Consider the following 18,438-nt stretch of genomic DNA (forward strand, 5'->3'; position numbering starts at 1 on the left):
TCTTACTTATGAAGAAAAGTGCTACCATTAATAAGTGAAAAAATGACGAAATTTCACATGTAAAAAAATTATTTTGTTATTATTTTCGAAGTTCCACTGCTAAGAGTGTGAATGCTGAATCCTTCCTGGTCATGCTGACAAAGTTTTATGAATTTATTTGTAAAAGAATAGACAGTGGAAATTAAAATGTCCTGTGGTGTCTCTCCTGCTCCAAGTCGGCCCGTTTGATGTCCTACCCCCCTTAAAATGTGTAGAGCAACTGGAGGAAACATCGTCTACCGAGGTTTTACTTCTTAAGAGACTACATGATTTAGTGGCAAAAAAATGGCAAACAAAAGACAATTACTAACTACTTCATTCAGTAAATATCTATTCAGTCTAATTTGATTTGTATTATATTAAATGTTTAACTCATTTGGCCTACTTTAATTTAATTTTTGTGTTTTTTTGTATTATTTTCCATGTTAGCCGACCTTCCCGCTTATCCGACCTTGCCGCGGCCGGTTTAGGTCAGATAATTGAGACTCTACTGTACTGGAAATATGGGACGAAAATGAATACGAAAAGTTTCATCTCAATGTAATTAGAGAAAGTTTTGCAACTTTTTATGTCAATCGCAAGACGGTAGGTGGTGCTAAATGTCGAGTACCCTACAAGACTAAACATGTCGACACATTTACGAGATCAGTGGGAAATTTACAAGACAATCGTCTGTGCTCGAAATGGTGTTAGGAAGAAAACTAAGTTGTGCTGTAAGGAATGCAATGTAGCTCTGCGCTTATCCGTGCTTCAAAATTTATCACAAATTATTTCAGCAATAAAAAACTGTTAAACCTTGTTTTGAGAGAATGTAGAAGTATGTCCCTAATGTCTTCATTTGTATATACATTATAATAAAAATGCATGTGACATGAAAATGAAGTGTAAATATTGTAAATAAATACCTCCGATTCTTCCAAAGCCAGTCCAAAGACCAGAACAAAATAGAAAACTGAAAAACAGTGAACCTGTCGAAAGCACTGCACGCGGCATGCGCGCCAGAAGGTATTCAGCATCTAGCGCACGACAAGCGGTGCGACAACGCAGCACACGGGGTGTGACCGCTGTGTTGCACATAGCAGTCAAAGGGTTAATGCAACTGGTATTCAGTGTTCAAAAGGTGAACCATTCAAAATTAATATAAATAAATATGAAATTTGAATTAATGGTGTACAAATGTTTATATTTTCGTAGCAGTGGTGAACATATTTTGTGCATAGAATTGTATTCCTGCAATTAACACATTGCTGAAAGTTCTCACATCATATCTGCAGAGGCCGCCTCTTGCTCATCCTTTGTTGTAGAGGTTTTCTTAGTTTTTATGGCTCTGTGGAAGTTGTGATAAGTAGAAGCTTTCCATTTCAGTGCAGAATTGAGGTCTTGTTTCTTCTTTGGCTCACAGTTTGGTGTGACTCGGAATACTTCTTTGGAAAACTGACACTCTGTAAAGTTAGAGGACAACATTGTTTGTTGAAGTTGAACTCCTGCCAATCTTTTCCATGAAATGAATATGATACTAACAAGATACTTGGCTCATGCACAGTGAGGATGAGCCATGCTGCATCTTGCATTAACACCTTATGCCCTTCTTCTGAGATATTCTTCTGACTAAACACAGATTTCATGTCACTGGAGCATAAAAAACTTCTGATGACGTAACATGGACACAAAATTGTCTCATTTGGCCATGCTACTTGTGGATGTCCACATATTCTTCAGGGGCATATACAAACTGCTCTTGTCAGTGAGCGTACTTCTCTTCAACACTAAAGTCTCTATAACTTGGTAACGTGGAATGTTCAGAAAATGGGAAATGGTGCTTATCACCAAAAAGTCTTCCTTTCGCAGTAAGCAGCATCCAAAAATACACAATGTGCCAGATTTTAATTGCCTGGAGCAGTTGTCTGAATTTGCAATCTATTTATTGCCTTATATATTGTAATCTTCAAACTACTTCAGCAAGCAGCTGCCTCCTTGATGCTACTGTTATGTCCGAAACAAAAGCCAACCGGGTGACAAATTACAGAGATGAATGCTAAAGTTATGTCCATAATTTTGCCTACATTGGCCCTGTAGAGACTTTTAGTGGGGAGAGCCTGTTCTAGATCAAAAGTTATTACAGTGATATCTTCATCAAAAACTCCCTGCTCTGTTTGCATTTTACATTATCGTGCCCTGCCTGGGCTTTTCTGAGATGTAATTCCTTCTCTATATTTACTTCTTTTCATTTTTATTGTTCGTTTTCACAGCTCTCAGTTTGTTGGGAAGTATCTAACTTTTGACAGTTTGAAAGAAATACTGAAATCTTAAAAAATTGCACTGATACTTATTGAAAGATACAGGCTTTGCTTTGATGTCAGGACAGTATTCATCTTTATAGTGACTATAGCAACTTTGTATGAAATATTCTATCAACACACACAATTTATTGCCATTATCTTTTCTACTGTAGTGACTTTAGTATTTCGGAACACCTTCTGTATGTTTCTGAAATGATTATGTTTCCCTCTGAGCAGGCATGTGGTCTGTGCTTGTTTGCTTCTACATCTACATCTACATGACTACTCTGCAATTCACATTTAAGTGCTTGGCAGAGGGTTCGTTGAACCACAATCATACTATCTCTCTACTATTCCACTCCCGAACAGCGCGCGGGAAAAATGAACACCTAAACCTTTCTGTTCGAGCTCTGATTTCTCTTATTTTATTTTGATGGTCATTCCTACCTATGTAGGTTGGGCTCAACAAAATATTTTCGCATTCGGAAGAGAAAGTTGGTGACTGAAATTTCGTAAATAGATCTCGCCGTGACGAAAAACGTCTTTGCTGTAATGACTTCCATCCCAATTCGCGTATCATATCTGCCACACTCTCTCCCCTACTACGTGATAATACAAAACGAGCTGCCCTTTTTTGCACCTTTTCGATGTCCTCCGTCAATCCCACCTGGTAAGGATCCCACACCGCGCAGCAATATTCTAACAGAGGACGAATGAGTCTAGTGTAAGCTGTCTCTTTAGTGGACTTGTTGCATCTTCTAAGTGTCCTGCCAATGAAACACAACCTTTGGCTCGTCTTCCCCACAATATTATCTATGTGGTCTTTCCAACTGAAGTTGTTCGTAATTTTAACACCCAGGTACTTAGTTGAATTGACAGCCTTGAGAATTGTACTATTTATCGAGTAATCGAATTCCAACGGATTTCTTTTGGAACTCGTGTGGATCACCTCACACTTTTCGTTATTTAGCATCAACTGCCACCTGCCACACCATACAGCAATCTTTTCTAAATCGCTTTGCAACTGATACTGGTCTTCGGATGACCTTACTAGACGATAAATTACAGCATCATCTGCGAACAACCTAAGAGAACTGCTCAGATTGTCACCCAGGTCATTTATATAGGTGAGGAACAGCAGAGGTCCCAGGACGCTTCCCTGGGGAACACCTGATATCACTTCAGTTTTACTCGATGATTTGCCGTCTATTACTACGAACTGTGACCTTCCTGACAGGAAATCACGAATCCAGTCGCACAACTGAGACGATACCCCATAGGCCCGCAGCTTGATTAGAAGTCGCTTGTGAGGAACGGTGTCAAAAGCTTTCCGGAAATCTAGAAATACGGAATCAACTTGAGATCCCCTGTCGATAGCGGCCATTACTTCGTGCGAATAAAGAGCTAGCTGCGTTGCACAAGAACGATGTTTTCTGAAACCATGCTGATTATGTATCAATAGATCGTTCCCTTCGAGGTGATTCATAATGTTTGAATACAGTATATGCTCCAAAACCCTACTGCAAACCGATGTCAATGTTATAGGTCTGTAGTTCGATGGATTACTCCTATTACCCTTCTTAAACACTGGTGCGACCTGCGCAATTTTCCAATCTGTAGGTACAGATCTATCGGTGAGCGAGCGGTTGTATATGAGTGCTAAGTAGGGAGCTATTGTATCAGCGTAATCTGAAAGGAACCTAATCGGTATACAATCTGGACGTGAAGACTTGCCCGTATCAAGCGATTTGAGTTGCTTCGCAACCCCTAAGGTATCTACTTCTAAGAAACTCATGCTAGCAGCTGTTCGTGCTTCAAATTCTGGAATATTCCATTCATCTTCCTGGTGAAGGAATTTCGGAAAACTGCGTTCAATAACTCCGCTTTAGCGGCACAGTCGTCGGTGACAGTACCATCGGCACTGCGCAGCGAAGGTATTGACTGCGTCTTGCCGCTTGTGTACTTTGCATACGACCAGAATTTCTTCGGATTTTCTACCAAATTTCGAGACAATGTTTCGTTGTGGAACCTAATAAAGGCATCTCGCATTGAAGTCCATGCCAAATTTCGCGCGTCTGCAAATTTTAGCCAATCTTCGGGATTTCGCGTTCTTCTGAACTTCGCATGCTTTTTCCGTTGCCTCTGCAACAGAGTTCGGACCTGTTTTGTGTACCACGGGGGATCAGTTCCATCTCTTACCAATTTGTTGTTGTCGTTGTGGTCTTCAGTCCTGAGACTGGTTTGATGCAGCTCTCCATGCTACCCTATCCTGTGCAAGCTTCTTCATCTCCCAGTACCTACTGCAACCTACATCCTTCTGAATCTGCTTAGTGTATTCATCTCTTGGTCTCCCTCTACGATTTTTACCCTCCACGCTGCCCTCCAATGCTAAATTTGTGATCCCTTGATGCCTCAGAACATGTCCTACCAACCGATCCCTTCTTCTCGTCAAGTTGTGCCACAAACTCCTCTTTTCCTCAATCCTATTCAATACCTCCTCATTAGTTACGTGATCTACCCACCTTATCTTCAGCATTCTTCTGTAGCACCACATTTCGAAAGCTTCTATTCTCTTCTTGTCCAAACTAGTTATCGTCCATGTTTCTCTTCCATACATGGCTACACTCCATACAAATACTTTCAGAAACGACTTCCTGACACTTAAATCTATACTCGATGTTAACAAATTTCTCTTCTTCAGAAACGCTTTCCTTCCCATTGCCAGTCTACATTTTATATCCTCCCTACTTCGACCATCATCAGTTATCTTGCTCCCCAAATAGCAAAACTCCTTTACTACTTTAAGTGTCTCATTTCCTAATCTAATTCCCTCAGCATCACCCGACTTAATTCGACTACATTCCGTTATCCTCATTTTACTTTTGTTGATGTTCATCTTATATCCTCCTTTCAAGACAATGTCCATTCCGTTCTACTGCTCTTCCAAGTCCTTTGCTGTGTCTGACAGAATTACAATGTCATCGGCAAACCGCAAAGTTTTTATTTCTTCTCCAATTTATGAGGTATGAATCTCTTAATTGCTGTTGCTACTATATCTTTGAATTTGAGCCACATCTCGTCTACATTTGCATAGTCAGTTCGGAAGGAATGGAGATTGTCTCTTAGGAAGACTTCTAGTGACACTTTATCCGCTTTTTTAAATAAAATTATTTTGCGTTTATTTCTGGTGGATTTGGAAGAAACGGTATTGAGCCTAGCTACAACGACCTTGTGATCACTAATCCCTGTATCAGTCATGATGCTTCTCTCTTCTGGTGGAATAGTAGCTTATGCTCGCATTTTTGATTATATATTTTCTAGTGTTCCACTGTTGTGTTGGAAACCATAGATGCTGAAAAATGCATCTTTATACACATCGGTGCTTCTGCTGTGTTGTATAATGCTGTATCACACAGTCTTGTTATGTCTGCTAATCTCATTCCCTTCATATATTAATTTTATTGTTCCTAGCTGCATGGAACCAAACAGTAATGCATTTTGTCTATTGAAACTCCCGATGTTCCAAAAGACTTATTTATGCTTCTTATAAGCCTCTCCCCAGTCTGTTCAAAATACTTTTTAGTAAATTTACAGGAAACACTGACTAAATTTCTCACCTGGCTCACAGTACCTTTTTTGTAGTGTGTTAACATCCACTGTTCTTTGCAAGTTTCTCCTGGTGTCATTTATTTTGTGTTTTTCTTTTTCTTAATGTTACCATTGTGGTGTCTTAATTTCCAGGATCAGTTCTGTTGTGGGTCTCTCTGTACTGGTAAAAAATTATTCTATAGAAACTGTAATTGTAAAAATGTTCTGTTAAGTCAATAAAATGATAACCTCATCAGTGAAATAGTGAATAAAATAGTAACCCACAAATACAAGTGTACTGTTTTTGTAAACATTGCATGATTTACACAGTATGATGTAGTTGCATTAAAAAGTGTAGTGACTCGGTTGTATCTTCTTATCGAGATCTTCAGCTCAATATAGATATAAAAAAATGCAGCCTAACTAGGCCACACAAAGATAATGGGTAACCAGGAAATAACAACATGATGTGGAAAACAAAACTTACCTCACTTTTACTACAATTAATATTACTAGAATCTTCCATCTCATTGTTTAAATGGAAGCCTGGATTCCTTGTTTAAACAGAAGCCTGGATCACAAAACTTACCTCACTTTTACTACAGTTAATATTACTAGAATCTTCCATCTCGTTGTTTAAATGGAAGCCTGGATTCCTTGTTTAAACAGAAGCCTGGATCACAAAACTTACCTCACTTTTACTACAGTTAATATTACTAGAATCTTCCATCTCGTTGTTTAAGTGGAAGCCTGGATTCCTTGTTTAAACAGAAGCCTGGATCATTGTCACATTAAACCAGCCAAAATCACTAGAATCCTCACACATTTCCCCTAAAATTGGAGAAATATCAATTTCCTTTACTCCAGTCTGTTGCTGCCTCCATTTTGAATTTGTGGGTTACCATTATCTCCCACTGGTGTGTGTGGATTCCCATAGAAACAGACCAGTGTTGTGCTGCTATCAGTCATCAGTAAGATGAACTTGTCACACCAACTAGTGGAGATCAGAGTTGCAATTTTATTACTCTACTTGGTTTCAAAAATTCAATTTGAGGGTTCCCATTGTCTTTCCCCACACCCTTCACATGTCTCTGAATAGAGACTCTCCGTCTACAAATTTCATTCAGTTGTCTCATGATAGCACGCAATGCTCCTGAATGCCAGTAATGACAAGTTGTGTACTTACCATTAGTGCATGTAATAAAAATTAATGTCAGAAGATTGTGGAACAAGATGTCACTATCTGGGTTACAAATTTCTCAAAGTTTGTAAGGACAACTGAACTGCGAGTTGGAAGTTAGAGAGACAGTGACCTATTAGATACTGCAGATGTATCATCAGTCTATGCCTGCATCATACTGTGAAAGCCACATAATGGAATATGGCAGAGGGTACCTCTGGCACTTCTTACTGGTACAAACCGCCCCCCCCCCCCCCTCTGTTCCCCTTGCGAACAGCATGTGGAAAGAATGACTGCTGGTATTAGCTTCAGTCCCTCGAACTATTAAGCTGGACTGCTGGTATTAGCTTCGATCCCTTGAATTTTCTCGTTTTTGTCATTTCGTGAGTAGTATGTGGGATGAAGCAACATTTGTCAGACTCTTCCCAGGGAGTGCTCACTTGAAATTTCAATAGTAAACATCTTTGTGATGGACACTGCCTTCCCTGCAATGCCTGCCACTGATGAAACTTCCTGGCAGATTAAAACTGTGTGCCGGACCGAGACTCGAACTCGGGAACTTTGCCTTTCGCGGGTAAGTGCTCTACCAACTGAGCTACCCAAGCACGACTCACGCCCCGTCCTCACAGCTCTACTTTTGCCAGTACCTCGTCTCCTACCTTCCAAACTTTACAGAAGCTCTTCTGTAGGTCCCGAGTTCGAGTCTCGGTCCGGCACGCAGTTTTAATCTGCCAGGAAGTTTCATATCAGTGCACACTCTGCTGCAGAGTGAAATTCTCATTCTGGCCCCTGCCACTGATGTTTGCTGAGTATCTCTGTCACATTCTCATGCCAACCAAACAAAAACCATAATGAAACATGCCGCTCTTTGTTGGATCCTCACTACCTCCCTCACCAGTCTCACTCAGCAAGGATCCTAGACTAATGACAACACTCAAAAATCAGTTGAACAAGCATTCTACATGCTTCTCCCTTTGTCAGTGAATTGCATCACTTTAAGATTCCTCATGAATTTCAGCCTGTCATCTGCTTTTCCCACCATTCATTTTATGTGATCATTCCACATAAGGTTGGTCCATACAGTTACTCTTTATGGTAGGTACTGTTTCCAGTAACCTGTCACCAATAGTACAGTTGTACAGCAGTGTTCCTGTGTATATTCAATACGTTACATTTATTTAAGGTCACGGTTAACTGCCAGAGGCTGCACATTCAACAGTTCTCTGTGAGTCATGCTGCAAATCAGTAATGTCTTGCAGCGTAGCTATTCTCTTATAGGCAACCACATCATCTGCGAAACGTCCTGAAGAACACCGAATGCTTTCTGCCAGATCACCGATATATGTTGTAAACAGCAACAGCCCCATCATACTTCCTAGGGGCACTCCGGAAACCACCTTCACATCTGTTGATTTTGTTCCATTGAGAGCAATGTACCGAGTTCCAACTGGAAGGAAGTCCCAAACCCAGTTGCAAACCTGGTCTGATGCTTGGTAAGCTCACATTCTTCCCAAGTAAATGACAATGCAGGATGGTGCCAAATCCCTTCCCAAAGCCAAGAAACATGACACCAACCTGAGTTCTGCTGTTCATAGCACTATGGATCCCATGGAGGAACAAAGCGAGCTGAGCCTCACAATATCTCCATTTGTATAACCCGTGCTGACTTTTATGGAGGAGACCTTTGCTCTCCAGAATCCTCGAAAATTATGGGCATAAAACATTCCATACTCCAAAAAGACTGATGCTGAAGACGTGCACACAATTACATGCATCTGTCTCATGACCTTTCCCAAAAACGGGAATGTCCTTGTAACTTCAATAATCAACGGGTTAATGTATAATTTGTATAAGTTCTCTGCTGATATTGTACCCCAGTGTAACTGCATAGTCAAGATCTTTGGTTGTATAAATATGTAATAATTATGTTAACTGTTTTGGCATTTGAAGAAATTATGTTGTAACTTTCTTTGTGGTTTTATATGTAATACTCCATGAATTTAATAATTTGTAAAAACCCTCGATATTGTACTGGTCCATAAGTAGGGAAGCTAAATGTAAAACCTGTAGTAAAGCTGTGCCATTACAGAAGTAGTTTGGTGGGACTGGAAAAGGCGGACTTGGCACACAGGGCACTTGATTCTTTTGTGGAGAGCGTATGGTCGAGTTCTGACTGTGTTACTGAGTGGTTAGCGGCAGCTTTGGTCCAGTATTGTGGCACTTGAGGCAAGAAGCGCTTGTGAGCATGTAAATTAGCCTCGAAATGTAAAGTGGTCTATCGACTATGGTATCATTATTGGCACTGTTTGCTTGAATTTATGATGCCAAGAAGAGCGATATCAGGGCGTGGCTAACATCAAGAACCGTGGTTGCTTTACTGTCAATTTTATGGCCACAGTAAATTGCCACAAATGCTACCACCTTCAGCAGAATTGTTATCTAAATATGTACATCCAGTGGTCCAGGTATTATGTACTGAATAATAACTTTTTGTAGAACCTCTAAATTACATGCGCGCACCCAGTCACATTCCTAGACAGGGTCCTTTCCAAGTGAATTAATTTTGAGTATCCTGTGTTTCGGTGAAACTGGTTGTTTTGGCAATAAAACGTTCTGCAGTTTTTATATTTTGTGGAGTATGAACTTTGATTAGTTCTCTGTACAGTAGGAAATGATTTATTGCACATAATTTTCCATCTTGTAAGTTTTCTACATCTACATTTATACCCTGCAAACCACCCAACGGTGTGTGGCGGAGGGCACTTTATGTGCCACTGTCATTACCTCCCTTTCCTGTCCCAGTCGCGTATGGTTCGCGGGAAGAATGACTGCCGGAAAGCCTCTGTGCGCGCTCCAATCTCTCTAATTTTACATTCGTGATCTCCTCGGGAGATATAAGTAGGGGGAAGCAATATATTCGATACCTCATCCAGAAATGCACTCTCTCGAAACCTGGACAGCAAGCTACACCGCGATGCAGAGCACCTCTCTTACAGAGTCTACCACTCGAGTTCGCTAAACATCTCCGTAACGCTATCACGCTTACCAAATAACCCTGTGACAAAACGCACTGGTCTTCTTTGGATCTTCTCTATCTCCTCTGTCAACCCGACCTGGTACGGATCCCACACTGATGAGCAATACTCGAGTATAGGTCGAGCGAGAGTTTTGTAAGCCACCTCCTTTGTTGATGGACTACATTTTCTAAGGACTCTCCCAATGAATCTCAACCTGGCACCTGCTTTACCAACAATTAATTTTATATGATCATTCCACTTCAAATCGTTCTGCACGCATACTCCCAGATATTTTACAGAAGTAACTGCTACCATTGTTTGTTCCGCTATCGTATAATCATACAATAAAGGATCCTTCTTTCTATGTATTCGCAATACATTACATTTGTCTATGTTAAGGGTCAGTTGCCACTCCCTGCACCAAGTGCCTATCCACTGCAGATCTTCCTGCATTTCGCTGCAGTTTTCTAATGCTGCAACTTCTGTATACTACAGCAGCATCCGCGAAAAGCCACATGTAACTTTCGACACTATCTATTAGGCCTATTGTGAAAAGCAATGGTCCCATAACACTCCCCTGTGGGACGCCAGAGGTTACTTTAACGTCTGTAGATGTCTCTCCATTGAGAACAAGATGCTGTGTTCTGTTTGCTAAAAACTCTTCAATCCAGCCACACAGCTGGTCTCATATCCCGTAGGCTCTTACTTTATCAGGCGGCAGTGCGGAACTGTATCGAACGCCTTCCGGAATTCAAGAAAAATGGCATCTACCTGGAAGCCTGTATCTAATATTTTTTGGGTCTCATGAACAAATAAAGCAATTTGGGTCTCACACGATCACTGCTTCCGGAATCCATGTTGATTCCTACAGAGTAGATTCTGGGTTTCCAGAAATGACATGATATGCGAGCAAAAAACATGTTCTAAAATTCTACAACAGATCAATGTCAGAGGTATGGGTCTATAGTTTTGCGCATCTGCTCGACGACCCTTCTTGAAGACTGGGACTACCTGTGCTCTTTTCCAATCATCTGGAACCTTCTGTTTCTCTAGAGACTTGCGGTACACGGCTGTTAGAAGGGGGGCAAGTTTTTTCGCGTACTCTGTGTAGAATCGAATTGGTATCCCGTCAGGTCCAGTGGGCTTTCCTCTGTTGAGTGATTTCAGTTGCTTTTCTATTCCTTGGACACTTATTTCGATGTCAGCCATTTTTTCGTTTGTGCAAGGATTTAGAGAAGGAACTGCAGTGCGGTCTTCCTCTGTGAAACAGCCTTGGAAAAAGGTGTTTAGTATTTCAGCTTTATGCGTGTCATCCTCTGTTTCAATGCCATCATCATCCCAGAGTGTTTGGATATGCTGTTTCGAGCCACTTACTGATTTAATGTAAGACCAGAACTTCCTAGGATTTTCTGTCAAGTCAGTACATAGAATTTTACTTTCGAATTCACTGAACGCTTCACGCATAGCTCTCCTTACACTAACTTTGACATCGTTTAGCTTCTGTTTGTCTGAGAGGTTTTGGCTGTGTTTAAACTTGCAGTGAAGCTGTCTTTGCTTTCGCAGTAGTTTCCCAACTTTGTTGTTGAACCACTGTGGGTTTTACCCGTCCCTCACAGTTTTACTCGGCACGTACCTGTCTAAAACGCATTTTACGATTGCCATGAACTTTTTCCATAAACACTCAACATTGTCAGTGTCGGAACAGAAATTTTTGTTTTGATCTGTTAGGTAGTCTGAAATCTGCCTTCTATTTCTCTTGCTAAACAGATAAACCTTCCTCCCTTTTTTTGTATTCCTATTTACTTCCATATTCAGGGATGCTGCAACGGCCTTATGATCACCAATTCCCTGTTCTGCGCTTACAGAGTCGAAAAGTTCGGGTCTGTTTGTTATCAGTAGGTCCAAGATGTTATCTCCACGAGTCGGTTCTCTGTTTAATTGCTCGAGGTAATTTTCGGATAGAGCACTCAGTATAATGTCACTTGATGCTCTGTTCCTACCACCCGTCCTAAACATCTGAGTGTCCTAGTCTATATCTGGTAAATTGAAATCTCCACCGAAGGCTATAACATGCTGAGAAAATTTATGTGAAATGTATTCCAGATTTTCTCTCAGTTGTTCTGCCACTAATGCTGTGAGTCAGGGGGTCGGTAAAAGGAGCCAATTATTAACCTAGCGATGTTGTTGAGTGTAACCTCCACCCATAATAATTCACAGGAACTATCCACTTCTACTTCACTACAGGATAAACTACTACTAACAGCGACAAACATGCCACCACCAGTTGCATGCAATCTATCCTTTCTAAACACCGTCTGTGCCTTTGTAAAAATTTCGGCAGAATTTATCTCTGGCTTCAGCCAGCTTTCCATACCTATAACGATTTCAGCTTCGATGGTTTCTATCAGTGCTTGAAGTTCCGGTACTTTACCAACGCAGCTTCGACAGTTTACAATTAGAATACCGATTGATGCTTGGTCCCTGCATATCGTGACTTTGCCCCGCATCCTTTGAGGCTGTTACCCTTTCTGTACTTGCCCGAGGCCATCTAACCTAAAAAACCGCCCAGTCCACACCACACAACCCCTGCTACCCATGTAGCCACCTGCTGTGTGTAGTGGACTCCTGACCTATCCAGCAGAACCCGAAACCCCACCACCCTATGGCACAAGTTGAGGAAACTGCACTATTCGGGTACTAAAACCCGATGCTACAACTCTCAGATACTATAATACGCCCAAAATTTATGAATTAAACAATGCAAGTACCCAAAAACACGCAAAGAAATTAAAAATTAAACTATGTAACAAATAAGTGAGTTAAGAGTATACGACTTGCTGCTGGCAGCTGCTTATCCAACGGCGGCAGGGAGCGCACTCAAGTGTGTTTGCAAAGAAATATTTTCATTAAATAAGAATCTGTTAAAATAATTAATAACAAAAATATAAAGTACTTATAGCTGTCTGTAAGTAAAAGTTTTCAAAAGACAGTAGTATTATTTCACTTTGAACAGGTTTGTAAACTAGTAATCTTATGTTCCTTTTATATGTTGTTTTAAAGTGCTTTTCCAAGTTGTGTAGTCATTTACAAAGCCAGTTTGACTTGAGAGACTAGTTTGCTAAGTTCACTTGTTAACTGTTGAACTAAATTTTGCATCATTCATTATACATAAAGTTGTTACTAAAGGTATTTGCCATTTTCTTAATTTTGGTGTTACCATTTACAATTGATGATGGTTCTTCAAACCATACAAGTTTAAGCGACCCCATAAACTACTTAACTTATGTGATAAATGAAAGTGAAGGCTCTTTCTGAGCAAGTGTAGCAGTCCGTAAAATCATTTATTTTGCACCAACACTTTTCTTACGAATAATAGCTGTACTGCCCATTTGTATAGAGTAACTTCATGTGCAAATTTCTGAAGTCCATAGTAATCGGTAATGTTTCAAAATCATGATGTTTTTTAAAAAGTAATAGTAGCACATGTTATTGCCAGTAAGACTTTGTTAGTATGTTCGCATGTCCTTTCTGCATTTGTTCATTATACTGCATAGTAGTTTCTGCCAATAGCAAGTCTTATTGCGAGACAGTATGTATTGCTGCATTTGTTGGCCATTCTGCAGTCTGCATAAGGGTTAGCTGTTGTATTGTTTGCTAGGGCAAGTTACTGTATAACATGGAGAATAACTGTATTAGAAGCGATTAGTTACGGTATCAGGTGAGGTTAGTTCCATTAGGTGAAGCCATGCGGGGTAGGGGGTAGCCACGCGGTCTCAGGCGCCTTGCCACAGTTCGCATGGCTTCCCCCGTTGGAGGTTCGCGTTCTCCCTCGGGCATGGGTGTGCATGTGTTGACTTAAGCATAAGATCATTTAAGTTAGATTAAGTAGTGTGTAAGCTTAGGGATTGATGACATGAGCAGTTTCGTGCCTTAGGAACTTACCACCTCCCTTAGGTGAAGTTTATTTCTGGTTTACCATAAAACTTGACACCGCATTGCCTAATTAGTCTGGCGATTGCATGTATGCATGATTACAGTATACTTTTGTAATAGTAGAATGGTAGTTGAAAACTTGTTTACTTTGCTGCTTGTTTCAGTAACTTTGTGATTACGAAATTATAGTCCGATTTCTTGTCATTGGTTACAATCACTGTCAGGCTAAAGCTCTTCATGGAAGGTTAACATTATCGACGATTGCCTATTTGGCAATGGCCATTAGTGTTATACTTGACACTATGTGACCACACATTTTATTGGTTTTCGTTCAGCAAATACAGTAAACAGCTTAACTAAGAAGCAAGAAACTACAGGGTGTCACAATGAGACTCCAACATTTTAATATCCTATATCTTTCTCATTACAGATGATGGACCTGTGAATCCTGAAGGAGAAGACAGAGCAACTCAACAAGTTTGTGGTGTGCAAATTTGATACGCCAAGTGGCCGTAGTGGAGCTGCAATCAGTTGTTTTAGCAAAATGGAGGATATGAAGGGGCGTGCACAAATGGTAGGTGGTATGCAAGACAAAATCGGCGACCCAAGTGCAAAGAAACTTTCGTCGAGTTTACAACAAAGCGCCCCCATGGTTCAAGACTATAAAGAAGTAGTGTGATCAGTTTTTGGCTACTGGGAGTGTTGCGAAAGGGCATGGTGGTGGTAAGCCTGGGATCAGCGGACATCATGTGGAACATGTGCGACGGTCATTCGAACGAAGTCCACAGAAGTCACTGCGACAGGCAGCATGAGAACTTCGTATGAAACGTTCAACAGTGCACAAAGCGCTTCATAAGCGATTACGTTTGTACGCATATAAAGTGCAGGTTGTGCAAGAGATCAAGCCTGATGATCGACCAAAGCGAGACGAATTTGCATGTGTCATGTTAGATCGCATTGTCGCGGACCAGACATTTTTATCATAATGTTTACTGACGAGGCAACCTTTCACTTGTCAGGGGCTGTCAATCGTCACAATGTGCGCATCTGGGGGTCCGAAAATCCACATGCACCTAGGGAACACATGCGCGACAGTCCGAAAGTTAATGTGTGGTGTGGTTTGATGATAAATCGCGTTGTTGGGCAGTTTTTCTTTCAGGAGCCGACTGTGGATGGAGCCATCTGCCTGGACATGTTGGAACAATTTGCTGTGCCACAGGTAACAGACCTGCAGCCAAATGTGATGTTTCAACAGGACGGTGCACCACCCTATTGGAGCCTTGATGTCCGAAAATTTTTAAATGACACATTCCCGCAATGATGGATTGGCCGTGGAGGTCCAATTCCTTGGCCGCCACGTTCGCCCGACATAACCCCCCTCGATTTTTTCTTGTGGGATTATGTGAAAGACCGGGTATACGCTACACCAGTAAAGGACCTGCAAGACTTGAAACAGCGCATAAGAATTGTCATCAACTCTGTCACAGAACAGATGCTCCGCAACACATGGCACAAAATAGATTGTAGACTTGATATTCTTCACGGTACCCGTGGCACCCATGTTCAAGTGTACTGAACTGTCCACCTGTGTATGAAAACTTGATGAGCTGCTGTATGATTTCCCTGTATTTGTTCGTCAGTAAATTGTGTTTCCTCTCAGAGTTTATGAGTTCAAATGTTGGGAGTCTCATTGTGGACACCCTGTACTATGATACAGCCATTGAGTGTCCAGCAGAGTGTGCTTGCAATAAACTTCAGTAAGACAGGCAACAGTAAACATTACGTAAGAAAGTAAACTGTAAACTATAAATAAAATGGAGAAAGATTCAAAGACAGTGACAAACCCAAGCGAACAGAAAGCAGCAGTGCCTGGCACAGTGAAAAAGGCTGGAGGCATACGTAGTAGTTGAGGCGATATCAGATGGCGCCAGCAGAAGACTGTACATGCAATATCATGAATATGTTAATGAACAAATCCAAACATTGAGGCTGTCCCTGATTAACCTGGAGAAGAAAGATGTGTCGTCTTCTCCAGTGATGAGGATTCCGTTGATGATAACGGTTATGCGAATGAATCAGTTGACATGTTTAGTTTGCCACAAATAAAGAAAATACCGAATGAAACATTTAAAAAGGCTGTTTACACTGCGTTCACAACATTATTCGTGCCTAATAATGGACTACCAATGTTCGCAACACAAAATCAGTGTTCCATGACTGCATCGGTAGAGATGAAAGAAACATTGTTCGTAGCCTGCTACCACTAAATTACACTATGGAGCGCTAGCGTTTGTTTGCTCGGAGAGAGTGTTTTGGTGTTTGTTGTGTGAGTGGTGGGGTGTTTATTTTATTTTCCTTCATTTTTGTTTAAAATGGAGTGGTCACGAGACAAAATTTTCCAGTTGATATTATTCTTTGAGGCAAAGGAGTGCCTGTGGAATGTACATTGCGGAGGTTACAGAATTACTAAAATCAAACATGATTGATTACAAAAAGTTGCTGCAGTGCTTGGCAGTGATATGGACAAAAAAATTAAGTCTCTCTTGTCTCAGTATCGATGAGAGAAAAGAAAAATAGAGGACAGTAAAAAATCTGGAAGTGGTACTGACACACTACAAAATGAGTGGGACACAACTCTGGGGTAAACAAGGTTATGCCTGCAAATTATTATTTTTATTCTCATGTAAAACAATTTGAGCTGTAATTATTTTGCCATGGAACAACTCCTTGTGGGCTCATGAAGTAGTTAGCAAATTCGTTGTGAATTTCCTTGAGTGTTTGAGAAGTTCTCCATGGTATATTTGGGAGTGCAGTAATAGAGGATGCATTAGCATCTCATCTCCATGCCACTGGGAGGACTTCACCTGTTTGTGGACAAAAAGAATTGAAGCTTCCTGGTGGGCTGTAATAATTTCTTGACACCGAATTTCTTCTTAAAAAATTGTGCAGACATACTGCTGTCATTGTGGTGGTTTGTGCCTCCTGTGGTTGTAATAGCATTGGTTTGCGGAAGACACAAAACACTGAGGTCATAATACCAAATGTGTTTTCCACACCCATCCTTGCCCTTGACAATCTATAGATTCTCTCGTTTGGTCCTTTCTGGATACGGCTTCATGATATTTTCCTGTAATGGGAAAGCATCATTTGCTGTGAATATGTATGGTAGTGGCTTTGTCCCTCCAGGTAAACACTCCTGAGGCAGCATGTTCAGTTTGTTTTTGTGAATTAGTTCACTTAGGCATTCTGGAAAACACCTCCATCAGAAATCCTCCCTTGGCAGCCAACGTCAGCATATAAAAAGTTGTAGTTGGCGTCAACTACAGCAAGCAACACAATGCGAAATGATCCTTTATAGTTATAAAACTTGCTCTCACTAGCAACAGGGCACTGTAGAAAAATATGCTTCCCATCAATTGCTCCCACGCAATGAGGGAAGTGGAGTGCCTGGCAGAACATACTTTCTTTTGAACGCCATTCATCTTCAGTAGCTGGCATCTGAAACAAGGAAATTTGACTTCAGGTTTCGCAAGAGGTACCTCAACATGCAGCAGCTGAAACAGAGGAACTTGCAGCAAAAGAAGAAGAGGACAGCACACCACCTCCACAAAAACAGGTCAGGAGGGGGGTTGGAAGAAGCAACCCCATATTTAATGCAGCAGAAATGTTGCATAGCAGCAGCAACAACTACAGGACTCGGCAACAGATATGGGAAAATTTCGTCACTAAGTTGAAAGAGCTTCCATCCTATGAAAGGGCAGTGGCTACTAGACGAATAAGTGATGTGCTGTACGATTAGGGACTGAATGCTCTGAGGAAGCAGCAGAGTAATAAACATAGATGAAGCACGATCATCAGCTTCAACTTCAACTGCAGATTCCCGTCACATTCAGTGGCAGCAAATCTGATTTGGATTCTGAAGAAATTATCTTCATGGAATGATGTTAATATGTAAATAATAATATGAAAATAAATACCTAATCAGTTAAATACATCACAACCTGGCATGAACAGTGACACAACTCAAAAATGCAATATTTGAAAAAATACTTGTAAAGAATTATATGAAACATAGTGAAGTAGTATAAGCTTCTTTTAAATTTCAAGTAAGTATTTAATGGCAGTATATTCTGTTACATTATATACAAAAGTAAAATTGTAATTGTTTCCATATCTTTCAGTGACATATAAACTCAAAACTTCATTTTCAACTTGTGTCACTTTTCTTGCTGGGGTATGTGTTTCAGTGCTGTTAACATAACTTACTTACCTTTATATAATCCTTCAACCAAAGCTTCACAAACTTCCGGAACTTATTGAGATATGACTGGCTTTGAAATGTGGAACAAATATGCAAGGCTTTGATGGGAGTCTCCTGATGTCAGAAAACAAAGAGTAACAG

At 40.7% G+C, this 18,438-nt stretch overlaps 1 protein-coding gene across 3 annotated transcripts in view; it reads left to right on the plus strand.

Moving 5' to 3' along the window:
* The window catches only part of LOC126244178 (calcium-responsive transcription factor-like), a 142,312-nt gene that overhangs the window by 23,062 nt on the left and 100,812 nt on the right, over nucleotides 1-18,438 (plus strand). Inside the window, exon 6 of one of the 3 annotated variants that reach the window (XM_049948216.1) lies at nucleotides 14,467-18,005. The exons of the other annotated variants lie outside the window; for them this stretch is intronic. The gene's annotated coding sequence lies outside the window, so the exon portion shown is untranslated. Of the gene's footprint in view, nucleotides 1-14,466; nucleotides 18,006-18,438 lie in introns of those variants that run through there. 3 annotated transcript variants of the gene reach the window in all.

Source organism: Schistocerca nitens, chromosome 1 (assembly GCF_023898315.1).
Source record: "Schistocerca nitens isolate TAMUIC-IGC-003100 chromosome 1, iqSchNite1.1, whole genome shotgun sequence".
Classification (NCBI taxonomy): Eukaryota; Metazoa; Arthropoda; class Insecta; order Orthoptera; family Acrididae; genus Schistocerca; species Schistocerca nitens.